The 16,020-nt window shown below is 43.5% G+C and overlaps 1 pseudogene; it reads left to right on the top strand.

Annotated features, from left to right (window-relative positions):
- The first annotated feature begins 8,860 nt into the window (after window positions 1–8,860).
- Window positions 8,861–15,421, top strand: LOC117594907 (annotated as a pseudogene).
- The last annotated feature ends 599 nt before the right edge of the window (window positions 15,422–16,020 follow it).

Here is a 16,020-nt window from a genome sequence, read left to right as displayed (position 1 = left end):
GCGAGGTCAGAAGGTCTTCCAGGAAAAGCAGGCGCTCCTCAACGGTCCTGTGTTCTTCGCCTTGAAGCCACCGTGGAAGGCATTTAGTTCATCTGTTAGGTTCACTTCGCTGGGCGACCTCGGCCTTGTCACGTCCAATCAGCATCAGAGGGCATACCTTCATACATCCATTTCATACCGCTCCTTTCCCAAATGACTGAGTGCTCTTGAGTTACCGCTTCGGGAAAGTTCTCTTCTTCGGTAAAGAAAACAAAGAACCAGAGTGCAATGAGCATTTGTTTTTCTTCCATGAATAATCTCTTGTCAGTTACATAACGTAATAAACAGATGGCAGATATGGTTGTAATGAAAGTTTAAATAATTGAATCCAAGCAATGTTGATGCAATATATTTAGTTCCAATATTGATTACGTTCACACAGGCTAATAGTTCTGAAAAGTGACAGCATGCGTGTGTGTGGGCGGGGGGGTGGGGGGGTGCTGAGTTTATTTGAACACTGAAAAAAGAGCAACTGCTAAAAAATTGAAATGCGGGTTTCAATTGAGCCTTGTGTGGTTCTTTAATATGAGCTTATTAAGAACTGAAAGGTGTTCCTGAAAACTGAAAATGGTGACGGTGAAGCCTGTCATCTAGCTGGAAAATAATGAACTCCACTAAAAAGTAAATTCTAAGAAAGGAGTGAAAGGAGAAAACATAGAGAGGGGAGACAGAGAGTCCACAGGTGTAAGACACATATGGGCATTCAGCTTAGTGACATTAAACAATCTCACCTGTTACAGAAAATAGAGAGACAGACAGGGAGAAAGATAGAGAGAGAAAAGGATGGAGAGAGAATCCAGGGACAAATAGCAGCTTTAACTCATCAATATTTTAGAGTGGTCAAACGGACCCACTGGGTAGGACACAATCACTGCAGAGATGGGGGAGGTAAGAGGAGGGAACGGGGGGGGGGAGGAAGAATGGACTAGAAGGAAGGATGGGAGGGGGGAGATGAGGGAGGGGTAGAGGGAGAGAGAGGGAGGGAAGAAAAAAGAGCAGGGGGGAGGGAGTAGGGCAAGGGAAGCAGAGATGCAACTTGGGGAGAGATTTGGAGGCAGGAGTTAGAGAGGGGGAGGAGGAGAGGGACTGGGAGGCAGGGTTGGGAGGAGTGTGACAGGGACAGGGGTGAGGCGAAGGTCGAGGCAGCGAGGGGTGAGAGGGGGGAGAAATACAGTCATAAATATCATGTTTTATTGATGCAGGAGAACAGCCTGCTACACAAGGACAGGGGAGGGGGGTGTGAGAGGGAGGGAGGAGGTGAGAGGGAGGGATGGGGGTTGAGAAGGAGGGAGGGGTGGGGTGGGTGAGAGGGGTGGGGGGGTAAGAGGGAGAGGTTGGGGAAATAGAGAGTGGGAGTGGGTGAGAAAAAACTGAGGGGGAGAGAAAGTGTGACAGAGGGAGTGGAAGAGAGGGGGAGAGACGCAGGGGTGAGTGAGAGAGAGAAGGAAGTGGTAATCGATTGAGAGGATCCTATCTCATCTCTGTAAGAGGACCCTGTACTGGTGTACTAACGGTGTACTAACGGTGTACTAAAGGTGTACTATAGGTGTACTAACGTTGTACTAACGGTGTACTAAAGGTGTACTAACATTGTACTAACGGTGTACTAAAGGTGTACTAAAGTTGTACTAACAGTGTACTAACGTTGTACTAACATTGTACTAACGGTGTACTAACGGTGTACTAACGGTGTATTAACGGTGTACTAACGGTGTACTAACGGTGTACTAACGGTGTATTAACGGTGTACTAACGGTGTACTAACGGTGTATTAACGGTGTACTAACGGTGTACTAACGGTGTACTAACGGTGTATTAACGGTGTACTAACGGTGTACTAACGGTGTACTACTGTCATATTAATCTGTAGAGATGGCCTAGTTGATTGATGCTGTAACACCATCAAGAAACTAAACGAATACCTGGAGACACTCAGTTCATTGATTGTGCTACTATTAAATTAACCCTTTTAGAGTCATTATGGTTTATTCCTTAATACTATTAACAAATCAGTACTTGTACAGATTTTATAGTTAATTAATGATTCTATTAATAAATGTATACTTGTAGAGATATTATAGTACATTTTTTATACTAATAATAAATTAATACTTGTGGGGATATAGTTAATTCATTATACTATTAATAAATGAACACTTCAGATATTATAGTTAATTAATTATGATATTAGCCTATTCATAAATAAAAGAAACATCTTTAACAATATATTTTTTCTATATAACTAGCACTTGTAAATATATTACAGATGGTTTAATAATGTTGCTATTATTTTATAAATACATAAATCTAAGACGGATAATAGGTTTCGTCCTAGGTGTGTTTAAATCCAGAGAGACAGTGAGAACGGGGGATGAAGAGAGGAATACACAGGACTGAAGAAAAAGAAAAAGTGGGAGAGAGAAAGAGAGAGAGACAGATGAAGAGAGAGAGAAAAGGAGAAAGGGAAAGACGGGAGAGCAACGGGGGAGAGAATGGAGGGAGGGTAGGAGGTATAGAGGGGAGGTGAGGGATTGAGTCAGAGATAGAGAACAAGAGGAAGTGATGGAGGGAGAGATAGAGAGGAGAGAGAGAGAGAGAGGGAGAGGGAGAGGGAGAGATGGAGAGATGAGTGGTAGAGGGAGATAAAGAGATGAGGGAGCGATTGAGAAGAGAGGGAGAGAGGATAGATAGAGAAAATGACAGGAAGGGAGAGAGGGAGAGATTGAAAGACAGGCAGGAGGGACAGATAGACAGAGGAGAGGGAGAAAGAATGAGAGGAGGTAGAGGGAGAGAGGAGTGGGAGGGAAATGGAGAAGAGTAAATGGAGTAATAGAGAGGGGAGAGAATGGGAGGGAGACCGCAAAGAGAGAGAGGGGTAGAAGAGGGCGAGGGGAGAGGGAGTGAGAGATAAGGGCAGGGAGAGATGGAGGGAGAGAAATGTAGAGAGAGATAGAGAGGGAGATAGAAAAGAAGAAGAGGAAGATATGGAGAGGGGAGAGAGGGGGAGCGATAGAGGGGAGGAGGAGGGAGAGATGGAGAGGGGAGGAAGATGGGGGAGAGAGGGAGACACAGAGACCTAGCTGCAGCTAGTCTATAATTAGAACACAGAACACGGTAGCCAGATCAGAGAGCAGGAACCAGCCAATTAGAATCAAGCTGCAATACGATGGGAACACTGCAGTTATGCTGGTAAATAGAAGGATTACATGAAGATACACACACGGACATGTGCAAACACACACACACACACATTCAAATACCCTCTTGCGCACGCGCGCACACACACACACATTGCTGTTAGAGTGGAGGTCATATGAGCCTTCCATAATCGGTTAGTGAGTTCACGCCGTGAAACTGAACCCACCAGTGTTGTCCTGCTGTTGTTTTCGTTCACATGTTGGTTCCAGTCCAGGGAACACAACTGGAAATAACTACCTGTCTCACGGAACCGAAAAAGAACCAGGTGTGAACCGGATCTGTTGCGGTAAACATTATTTCAGAAGCATGAGAACTTAAAAAAAACAATAATAATACATGAATGTACTTTTTTTATTCACTCAGCAATAGATGGCAAAAGAAAACACAAAAAAGCATCTTCTGTCACTCACAAAATTCACCTGGGGTCAGGAATATTAGCGGAAAATCATTGCCTGTGTGTGTGTGTGACAGTGTTTAGGCATAAAAGTTAGGTAAATAAGATTAGGGTTAGGTTTATATTAAGGGTTAGGTTTAGGGTTAGGGAATATGGAACTTGGATTTCTGGGTCGGATTTGTGTGCAAGTTCCCTGCTAAAAAACATCTAACAGCGTCCATAGGTTGTCCATCGCAACCAGCACCACAACACCAGGTAGAACTACGGCAGGGCTTCCATTAGGCAACTATAGCCAGCATTTGGATGATAAAACAATGAAGGGTTGTGAAGTTCCCAGAAATCCTAACTGCTCGCAAAGTCCTAATTTGGGAGTTCAGTGAAGTGTACCCAAACTAGGCAAAACTGTCAACGATTGCCTTAATTATACCAATTCACAGTGTGCTGTCAGAGAGGAGGGGGGGGGGGTTCTCTCCATGACAAAATTGGCCTCAGTATCCTGTCGTACGCAGGTTAATGCACGTCGCTAACTGCCAAGATCCTCTGCAGATGCGGACATGATTCGCTGATGAGCCAAACAAGAGCACACCGTGAAAACAGTGCACTCATGATCTCATACGTTACGTAACACCAGCGTCACTTATGTGCAGCTTGGCTAACCAAAACCAAAAGCAACAAGTGGTTTCATACGTTACGTAACACTAGCATCGCTAATGTGCAGCTCGGCTAACCAAAACCAAAAGCCACTCATGGTCTCAAACGTTATGTAACACCAGCGTCGCTAATGTGCAGCTCGGCTAACCAAAACCAAAAGCCACGAGCGGTGCCTCGTCTAATCTACAGGCATGTTGGGTCGATTTTAAACTTGGCAAGATGACTGCCTCTGCAAACTGCTGTGTTTTGTTATTTTTAGATTTAAAAAAAACACAACCTGTTTTTATTACCGTAAAGGCTGGGTGTATTTCTCTACTGAAATAGGATCTTAGTTAGATCTGAAGCTCCGGTAGAATTCTGAAATGCCGGCAAAAATAAAGTGCCGGTCACATTGTCGGGCAACACATTGGTGGATGTGTGTAAATGTACAAGATTCTGATGACATAGCTTTGTTTTAAAGTTTCTTTCATGTCAGTTTTTACAAATAATTTCTTAGCTGAAGACATTTTCTTAATTTTCTTAATTCTGATGTTGCTCTGCCTACAATTGCTTGTAACTCTCCAATGTTAACTCTGATCATAATTTCTCTGGAAACTCTGTGCTAACTAACTCCAGGCTAAATAACTTGGTGCAAACTAACACTAAGCTAATTGACTAAGCTAACTAACTCTGAGCTAACTTTCTAGGCTAATTAACTCTGTACTAACTCACTGTCAGCTAACTTTCCATTCCGTTCCATCTTCTTCCGCTTATCCGGGGCCGGGTCGCGGGGGCAGCAGTCTAAGCAGGGATGCCCAGACTTCCCTCTCCCCAGACACTTCCTCTAGCTCTTCCGGGGGGACACCGAGGCGTTCCCAGGCCAGCCGGGAGACATAGTCCCTCCAGCGTGTCCTAGGTCTTCCCCGGGGTCTCCTCCCGGTGGGACGGGACCGGAACACCTTCCCAGGAAGGCGTTCCGGAGGCATCCGAAACAGATGCCCAAGCCACCTCAGCTGACCCCTCTCGATGTGGAGGAGCAGCGGCTCTACTCTGAGCTCCTCCCGGGTGACCGAGCTTCTCACCCTATCTCTAAGGGATCGCCCAGCCACCCTGCGGAGGAAGCTCATTTCGGCCGCCTGTATCCGGGATCTTGTCCTTTCGGTCATGACCCAAAGCTCATGACCATAGGTGAGAGTAGGAACGTAGATTGACTGGTAAATTGAGAGCTTCGCCTTGCGGCTCAGCTCTTTCTTCACCACGACAGACCGATACATCGACTGCGTTACTGCAGAAGCTGCACCGATCCGTCTGTCAATCTCCTGTTCCATCCTTCCCTCACTCGTGAACAAGACCCCATTATACTTAAACTCCTCCACTTGAGGCAGGCACTCTCCACCAACCTGAAGTGGGCAAGCCACCCTTTTTCCGACTGAGGACCATGGCCTCGGATTTGGAGGTACTGATTTTCATCCCCACCGCTTCACACTCGGCTGCAAACCGTCCCAGTGCATGCTGAAGGTCCTGGTTAGAAGGGGCCAACACGACAACATAATCTGCAAAGAGCAGAGACGAAATTGTGTGGTCCCCAAACCTGACACCGTCCGGCCCCTGGCTGCGCCTAGAAATTCTGTCCATAAAAATTACGAACAGAACCGGTGACAAAGGGCAGCCCTGCCGGAGTCCAACATGCACTGGGAACAAGTTTGACTTACTGCCGGCAATGCGGACCAAGCTCCTGCTTCGGTTGTACAGGGACCTGACAGCCCTTAGCAAAGGACCCAGGACCCCATATTCCCGAAGCACCCTCCACAAGATGCCGCGAGGGACACAGTCGAATGCCTTCTCCAAATCCACAAAACACATGTGGATTGGTTGGGCAAACTCCCATGAACCCTCCAACACCCAGCTAACTTATTCTGATCAAACTAACTCTAGGCTAACTGAGTCTAGGCTGATTAAATCTGAGCTTACTAAACCTCAGCCGTTCTAAAGGCAAAGTTCCTCCAGAGTAGCTACCTGAATAATCGTAGTGAATGTTGTGCGATCGGAATATTTTTAAGCAATTAAAGTGACATCTTGAAAAATGTATGATCTTAATTACAGTTTTTCCTGATTGCTAAGATGTTTTCAGTGAAACTGGGGTCCAGTTGATCTCCATTATATCCCAATGAGTCATTCCGAATTTCTTTAACACCATAGAAATGCTATGAATATTTTAGCAAAATCGTCAACACTGCTCTCTGCAAAAAGTCAGTTAGTAAATCTTCTCCAACAAAATTAGAACATCTTTCAACTTGTAGAAACTACTCCCTTGAATGTGAACCTGATCTGCACTGGTACAAAACTTTGCACAATTGTTCAATCAGCTGTATTCGTACATAAAAGAGGTCACCTTTGAATTGAAATTTGCAAGAAGCCAGGCACTTTGTGGTACGCTGCCACAGAGTACCACAGATTAGTGTTGTGTTGCAGTATTTGTGTAAAATAATTGTTTGCCATTGCTTAGTTTTTACAGCGATATTCTCTGTATAACACCATCGTGGAATTTCTAATTTGGAAAAACATAAAATATATCCCTTTTTTTTCTGGGTATTCAGGATGTTGAGTCACATTCTTTGACATTCTTGAATTAGTCATTGTTGTTAATATAATTACAGGAAGTCCATAACATGAAAACATATTTACAAACTGTTTATGATACTTTCTGGAAATATAGAATCACAGACATTTTAAAGAGGGTGAACCATGCAAGGGTTTATTGATAGTACATAAGCAGTGTTTCGGTGAATTTGATCATTCGTCTTGCACAAATGTGCTCCAGCCCTTGAGAAAAACTGCAATCGAACTGATGTCTTGCTAACTAAACAATCTTACTTCATTGAAATGATGATTTGCTACCTGAATAGTGTTCATTTATTAAACCAAAGTCCTGCTACCAGAATAATCTTAATTCATTAAACTGTGTTTGTGGAGTCCCTCGATCCACCACTCCCACTGCTCCTCTCTCCTATTCATTGGGATGCATCTCACAGTTCTTCCTCCAGAAGCGTTCCCTCTACCCCTCTCCCTCTCTTAACCTCTCTCTGTCTCTCTCTCCCTCTCTGTCTCCCCCTCTCTCACACTATCAACCTCTCCCTCTCTCCTCTACCCCCTCCTGTCTCTCTCTCTCCATCTTTCAGTCTTCTGTCCTGTTTGGGCTGTGTACATGGATAGGATATTTGTTGGAAGGCCTTCTCCTCCTTTCTCTCTGTCTCTGAACCTCTCCCTCTCTCCTCCTTTCTCTCTGTCTCGAAACCTCTCCCTCTCTCCTCCCTCCTCTTTCTCAACCTCTCCCTCTCTCCTCCCTTCTCCCTTCTATCTCTCACTCTCTCTCCTCTCTCTCTTAACCTCCTTCTCTCTCCTCACTGATTTTTTCTCTCCCCCGGCTGAAGGGAGGGGGGTTTGTCAAGGGAGGGGGTTGTCAGGGGAGGGGGTTGTCAGAGGATGGGAGTTGTCAGGGGAGGGGGGTTGTCAGGGGAGGGGGTTGTCAAGGGAGGGGGTTGTCAGGGGACGGGAGTTGTCAGGGGAGGGGGGTTGTCATGGGAGGGCCTTGTTTCAAATAAATACATTATTTATTGTTTAGAGTACTTGAATCTCTCTTACCTTTCACCCCCTCTCCTCTCACTATTTTCTCTCTCTCATTCTCCCTCCCTCCCTTTTCTATTAATCCCTATTCTATCCTCTCTCCCTCTCCTCTCTCCCTCTCCTCTCTCCCTCTCCTCTCTCTCTCTCTCCTCTCTCTCCTCTCCCCTCTCCCTCTCCTCTCTCCCTCTCTCCTCTCTCTCTCTGTCTCTCACTCTCTCTCTCCTCTCTCACTCTCCTCTCTCTCTCCTCTCTCCCTCTCCTCTCTCTCCTCTCTCTCTCTCTCCTCTCTCTCCCTCTCCTCTCTCTCCTCTCTCCCTCTCCCTCTCCTCTCTCTCTCTCCTCTCTCTTTCGCTTCCCTCTCTTAATCAGCTTCTTCTCACTCCTCCTATCTCATTACACTAATTAATTACTCCCAAACGTGCAGGTTAACCAATCACACACCTCAACTCACGCATTTTAATAACCCACAAAACAACCGTGTTAGGAATCAATAAATGTGTGCGTGTGTGTGTGTGTGTGTGTGTGTCTGAATGTGTGTCTGTGTGAGTTTGAGTGTGTCACCAGCTTGTTGCTCAGTAGGAAACAGGAGAAGGAACAGATGCTTCTATAGCAGGTTGTCCTGCCAACACACAGACACACACCTGCTTCACATTCAAAGTTGCAGCCATTTGAGCCCTGAAGGAACATATATTTCCCAGAGTTCAGCACTGAGAAACTACCTGTGTGAACAGGTGTTGTCACACACACGGACCACCATGTGACAGAGTGGCTGGCAGAAACACTCAGCATAACTGTAGGGGAGGGGAAGGAGGCGCTGGGAGGGGAGGGTGGGTGAAGTCAAGGGAAGGAGTGAGGGGGTGGACGGGAGGGGTGGAGGGGCGGGGTGTGACAGAGATGGGAAAGAACGATATTGTCTGTGATATTGATCTGGAAATACTCATTTCTGCTTTCTGGCAATTTTAATCTCTCTCTGAGATGGGGGAAGATGGGGAGGTCGGGGGAGGTGAGAGAGGGAAATAAAACTTCAGACAGAAATTGCGCTGAACAGACAGACAGGCAGACAGACAGACAGTTTAGACAGATAGGGAGAATAGTGCCATCAAGTGGGGCATGCCAGCATTGCACGGTAAAGGATGTGAGTTTATTTGTTTGTGTGTGGTCAGACTTAAATATATGAAGACGAAAAACAGGTCCCCAAATTCTGGTTAAATCAGAAACATTTTAAAAATAGGGACATATGTCTTGTCAGTTATATTTAGAAATTTGGTTAATTTGGTTACGTGTTTGGTTTAGGGCAAAAGCTACAATTGTGGTTAGAATTTGAGAACTAAGGTTAGGATCTACCGGTTACATTCAGAATTAATTAGGGCTTGGGAAAAATGTCCTTTTCCATCTGGGCCCCTGCACATCTACCGGAGGAATAGAGGGGCCACTGCACATCTACCGGAGGAATAGAGGGGCCCCTGCAAATCTACCGGAGGTATAGAGGGGCCCCTGCACATCTGCCTCCCATCTTGGCCCTGAAGGGAGGTATAGAGGGGCCCCTCCACATCTGCCTCCCATCTCAGCCCCTGCAGGGAGGTATAGAGGGGCCCTTGTAGGGAGGTATAGAGGGGCCCCTGCAGGGAGGTATAGAGTGGCCCCTGTAGGGATGTATAGAGTGACCCCTGTAAAGTAGGCCGGGGAGAAAGTGAGGCCACCCAGACAACATTGCCCGACAGTGACCACAGCACTCTTCCTCTTCCTCGGCACATACAGCTCCTTGCCTCTCAGCCCTGGGCTCCTCTTCTTTCCCCTTAAACGAGACCTGACTGAGAGAAGGGGCAGCCTGCCAAGCTGCATTGAATGGCAGTTGGTTGCTATGGCGGTGTTGGCTCCCCTGCATCACAGCATGCGTACCTGTTGTACGAGCGGAGGGGAACTACTACCAGCATGTGTAGGGGGACTCTTAAAGGGTCTTTGAGCGCAGGGGTGAAAAAAGCCTCTGATAAATCCCTTTAATAAACATTCAATTTTATGTCACGTCAGCTAGATGAGGTATTAGCTATATAATTTATAACAACTCCCAAATGACCTTAATGACAGTTTATTAATGAGATAATCAGTCCCATTAATACACGTTTTATTTTATGTAGAATTTTTTTTGATACCTTTTGTGGTATTGCATGTTCACTCATTTTGCAGTTGTGCTTTTTTATACGGCAACCATCTATTGCACCTGATTTAAGCTACACATTATCTACAGCTGTGTCTCTTACCACACATTATCTACAGCTGTGTCTCTTACCACACATTATCTACAGCTGTGTCTCTTACCACACATTATCTACAGCTGTTTCTCCTACCACATTATCTACAGCTGTTTCTCCTACCACATTATCTACAGCTGTTTCTCCTACCACATTATCTACAGATGTGTCTCTTACCACACATTATCTACAGCTGTTTCTCCTACCACATTATCTACAGCTGTTTCTCCTACCACATTATCTACAGCTGTTTCTCCTACCACATTATCTACAGCTGTTTCTCCTACCACATTATCTACAGCTGTTTCTCCTACCACATTATCTACAGCTGTGTCTAATGTAGATAATGAATACGGCTGGTTGAACAATTGTGCAAAGTTTTGTACCAGTGCAGATCAGGTTCACATTCAAGGGAGTAGTTTCTACAAACTGAAACATGTTATAACAAAACTACATTTAAACAAAACCATATTGTGTGTGTGTGTGTGTGTGTGTGTGTGTGTGTGTGTGTGTGTGTGCGTGCGTGCGAGCGTGCGTGCGAGCACACGCATGTGAACCGGTTGTTCATTATAAACGGTGACTAAGACTTCTGGTTAAGAATTCTTGTTAAATTGGACAAAGGTCTAGGAGATAGGAGTTATGTTTAGGTTTAGGATTGTAGAGTTATGTTTAGGGTTAGCCTGTGTGTTTGTTTGTTTGTGAGACGAACCCCCACAAGAATATATTTTTCAAAATGTGTTTGATTATTGTACAAAATTATTATTTACAAGGTAATGGCAAGCTGAAAATAAATGTAGGTCATTCAACCCAAAGAAGTTGGATTGCACTGTCTAGTCTCAAGTAACCATGACAACTGATGTTGCCGCAGTTACAGAGTTCCAACAACAGCCGCAAAAATGCTCAACAGACATCCTGTCAGACTACAGACACACTTTGCTGTTGATCAGCATCACTTGACAAACTGTAATTGTTGAGAGACAAATGGATACCAGCTTTAATACTAACATTCAAATGTGTTGATAGAACTATAAACCATCTTTAAAACTAACATTCAGACATGTTGATAGAAGTATAAACCAGCCTTAAAACTAACATTCAGACTTGTTGGTAGAAGTATAAATAAGCTTTAAAACTAACATTCAGACTTGTTGGTAGAAGTATAAACAAGCTTTAAAACTAACATTCAGACTTGTTGGTAGAACTATAAACCAGCTTTAAAACTAAAATACAGACGTGTTGATGGAAGTATAAACAAGCTTTAAAACTAACATTCAGACTTGTTGGTAGAGCTATAAACCAGCTTTAAAACTAAAATACAGACTTGTTGATAGAAGTATAAACAAGCTTTAAAACTAACATTCAGACTTGTTGGTAGAAGTATAAACCAGCTTTAAAACTAACATTCAGACTTGTTGGTAGAAGTATAAACCAGCTTTTAAACTAACATTCAGACTTGTTGGTAGAAGTTTGAAGCTGCTTTAATGCTAACATTCAGACATATTTTATAGAAGTATAAACCAGCTTTAAAACTAACATTCAGACTTGCTGGTAGAAGTATAAACCAGCTTTAAAACTAACATTCAGACTTGCTGGTAGAAGTATAAACCAGCTTTAATACTAACATTCAGACATGTAGATAGAAGTACAAACCAGCTTTAATACAAACATTCAGACATGTAGATAGAAGTATAAAACTGATTTAATCCCAACGTTCTGACACGTTGATAGATGTATAAACCAACATTATAAACCAGCTTTGATTAATAACAAACTGCAAGTGTGCACAGCTAAACACACACAAGCGCACACCTGCATAAACACAAAGCTTTAAACAAACAGATACACATTCACGCATCATAAAAGAGTCTGGTGTATCTCCCTCTGTGTCTAGACAGTAGACAAACATTGTCAGATACACAGACACACAAAAATGATGTACACCCACATACAGCAAACAGGTAGGCGCACGCACAAATGCAAACACACACACAGAAGGGTTGAAAGTAAGAGACCCCTGCAAACTGAACACTTCTGTTCCTCACTCAAACTTTCTTAGAAAAGAAAGAAAAAGTTGCAGTGGTCTCTTAATTCTTTCCAGAGCTGTATATACAAAACATACAAGCACACGCACACATACTCCCCTCTGTTTGTTACATGTACATTCTGACCCTTAGTTGTCTGGTCTCGCACACACACACACACACACACACTCACACACACAGACACACACAGACACACACTCACCCTAGAAGCCAACAGGTGTGCATTTTCCCACTGTGTCCAGTTAAGACCAGGTAGTATGTGTGATTAAGGTGAGTACACCCAAATGTTCTCAATGCCTGACACTCCATCTCACAAACTGTGGTCTTGAGAGTAATTCTATATTTATTTTTTTCATTAGGGTGCAGGTCTTCTTAGGTAGATTTGGGGTTATGGGTGTTGCCTTGTTAAGGTCCAAAAGCTAAAATCCTGTCACTGGCTCTCTTCCCACTTCCACTGACCACCAGACCTTCCTCTTGTCTGGCCCAGCGCGGAGGCTCTGGGGATGTAAAGGATCTGGGGAGCCCAGAACACCTCTCCACCCCTCAGATTTATTTTAGAATTATTCATTAACATAACAAATGTGGGAAAATTCAGGAAATACTTTCCAAATGCAGAAAACACCTCTGTTTCCTCAGCCTTTCTTTACTGCAGGATGGGGTCTGCAGAATGTTCTACAGGCCCCATTGCAACAGGCTCAACTAGGCCTCAGCTCAAGTGTTTAAAACTATTTCAAAACACTATTTGAACCTTGTCATTTGGGGCTCCTGATTATCAATAATCCAACAGTCACATGCCTTCCAGAGAACACACCACCCTCAAACACAAACACAAACACACACACACGCATGCGCACGTCTCCTGTGGCCTCTTTCTTAGGCATAAAATCTCAGTCTGACAGGTAACCAGACAACACAACCAGAAACACCTTTGAACTCAATAGAATGAAGATATGTTTTTACCAACATTACTTCCACAAACCTGTGATCAATAACCTGTGATCAATAACCTGTGATCACCAACCTGTAATGCAGACATTCAATACATTTCTACAGTAGTTCCACAGGAACAGGTGAAAGACATCAATACAGTTCATGGAGACTGAGACCCTATAACGTTTACAGGACTGAATTTAAACACGGCTTGTCTCCTCCTTGCCTTCCCTTGTTGAACCAGAGCGGAGTAGTATTAGCTAGTCCAGGGAGGTTGAGGGAGAGAAGGAGAGAAGGAGAGCACTGTGTCTGAAACAAATATGAGGGGATTACAAGTCAACGCATAGGGACAGCAAGAGAGTTTAAATGGGGGATATCTCAGGCACTACAAAAAAAAATTAGAACTTAAAACATTAACTGCGGATGTCTACTGGTTATTTTTGCTTGTATTTATGCTAATAGTACAGTGAAAATCTTAAATGGCCACTTACAGTTTTTCCCCGATTGCTAACAAGCAATCCTGAAGTCACGTTGTCAAAACTCTTCACATATTCAGTGAAACAGAGTATGTGGACCAAACTGTGATTCATTTTTCATTGACTTCATGCAAAATGCATCCAGTGAACACATTCTCCAAAATCCATGAACTCTTTTCTCATTCATACTCCACCACCTGCAAAACAATATATTCCCAGCACATGTTTTCTCAAATGCTTACACAGTGTTCCCAAAATGGTTGAAATGTTAGCAGAATATTTAATAAATCCAAACAGTTGATTGCAGTTTCAACTGAAAACCGACCCAAGTGTTGTACACTGTGCCCTTGGAGAGAAACGGTGAACGTGTGAAAGAACTCCGGTGTCAATATATCCAGGTAAGATGTCTGTTCAATAACCAAACAGGGTATTTACACATTTACACATAATGTAAAGTACTGTAAAACTATGGTTTTACTGTTTTTTTTAGAGTGTAATGGAGATGGAAGCCAGTCAAACTGCACATAAAATCATCTTTGTGGATGAAGCTGGATTCAACCTGGCAAATGTGATTGGATAGAGAGCCACCATGGATGTCCCAGGCCAGAGAGGAGATAACATCACAATGTGTGCAGCAGTCTCCAATGATGATTTGCTGTTACATAAACCACTCATTGGCCCCTACAATACACAGAGACTAGTGATTATACTATACTTGTTGATGTTTGTTTGTTATTATTGCAGCCCTGGAATTTTGAGACATTTGTTTTTTGTTTTTTCAAAAGTATAATTTACTATATACAAAGATGTTGAAAAAAAGAAAGGACATTCCTTCAAATTTCCAAATTTCTGATTCATTCTTGTTCTGTATAAATTATTACAGTGAATAAAGTGAGTTTTAAAAAAAATTATTCTATAATGAATTACTAATTTATGTGAAAAATCATCGTAGGTTTTTTTAGGTCAGTGTGTTATGAGTGACAATGTGTGTTTCTGTGTGAACCTAGGAGCAAAGAGAAAGAGATAGAAGCTAGAAAAGGAACTGGGAATGAAATGTAACCAGAGATTTATGTTTTCTTTTTCCTGTCAGGTCTGGACAACATCTTCCTCCTGACAATGAGGAAGAAGAGTGAGCTGAGAGTGGACATGGAGGAATCTGCGGGGGGAAGGTTAATGCTAACTACACCTCCTTCTCCATAGACCCTGAGAACTATGGATACACACTGAGACTGGGCACCTATGTATACGAAGGGGCAGGTGAGGTCTTCATCATCATATGTAGAAAGACAGTTGAGATCCTCATCATCATTACAATTGAGTGTTTCGAACCAGCAATGTAAATGAAGAATGGGGTTTTGTGATTGAAGAATGTGGTTCTGTGATTGAATAATGAGGTTCTGTATTTGCTATGAACCCACTGAAGGGGCAATTAGCAATGGGATGTTTCGTTTTATCCTTTGATTTTTAGGGGACTCTTTGAGTTTTCACAGCAGTATGAAGTTCACCACGTACGACAAAGTTCAGGACACCGCCGCCAGTAACTGTGCTCCGACCAAACTGGGTGGATTCTGGTATGCAAGCTGTTATAAGACAAATCCTAATGGTCTGTATTTCACACAGCAAGCAATGCCTTTCCCAGATGAGTGTGTTGTCTGGATTGACTGGAAAGGCTCACACTGTCTGAAAAGCCTTTCCTTTAAGGTCCGGGCCGTATTTAAGAACATGAGTAGCGACCGGGCTGTCTCTCCGTCAGACCAACATTTAAACCCTGAACATCAATCCCTCAACACCATCAACGGGAATACTGGAACACTGATATGTGTGGTGGAGAATGTGTAGTCATTCTAGATCTTAGATCTCTGTCTCTTTCTGTTGGGGAAACTTCATGTGATAAAGGTTCATTAATAAAATAAAGACGTGTGGAAGTCAATTGTTTTCATATTGTTGCCGCATTGTGCAATGCCAAACATAACCACTTGGTGTCAGATTTGCACTGTTAACAGCTTGTACTGAAAGCAGCTGAACAGCGCAAGTGAACAGCGCTCATGTACATCCTGCTCCGGGAAAACTTAAGGTACCCCTTCACCTTTTACTTTCCTTTCCGAAAACGTCGAAAGGGAAGGTTTTGAGTGAGGAACAGAAGGGTTCAAATTAAGAGACCGCTGCAAATAGAACGCTTCTGTTCCTCACTCAGAACTGTTTTGGAAAGGAAAGAAAAAGGTGCAGTGGTCTCAAGTTTTTTCCAGAGTTGTACATGTGGGGCATGACATCTTCATGATTTGAAGTGACTAGTTGCATCGTAAAGTCACTCTAACAAAAATACAACTCTGGACACATCTGGACACGTTTTACTCTACTACTAGCATTAATTACCAGAAACTATCTGCAGGGAGTTGTGTCATTTGTTTTAGAGGAAACGCCTTTTTGCCACCTTTCTG

Source organism: Esox lucius, chromosome 9 (assembly GCF_011004845.1).
Source record: "Esox lucius isolate fEsoLuc1 chromosome 9, fEsoLuc1.pri, whole genome shotgun sequence".
NCBI classification, from domain to species: Eukaryota; Metazoa; Chordata; class Actinopteri; order Esociformes; family Esocidae; genus Esox; species Esox lucius.
The sequence above is the reverse complement of the archived record's forward strand: the minus strand, read 5'-3'. Positions and strand labels throughout refer to the sequence as shown.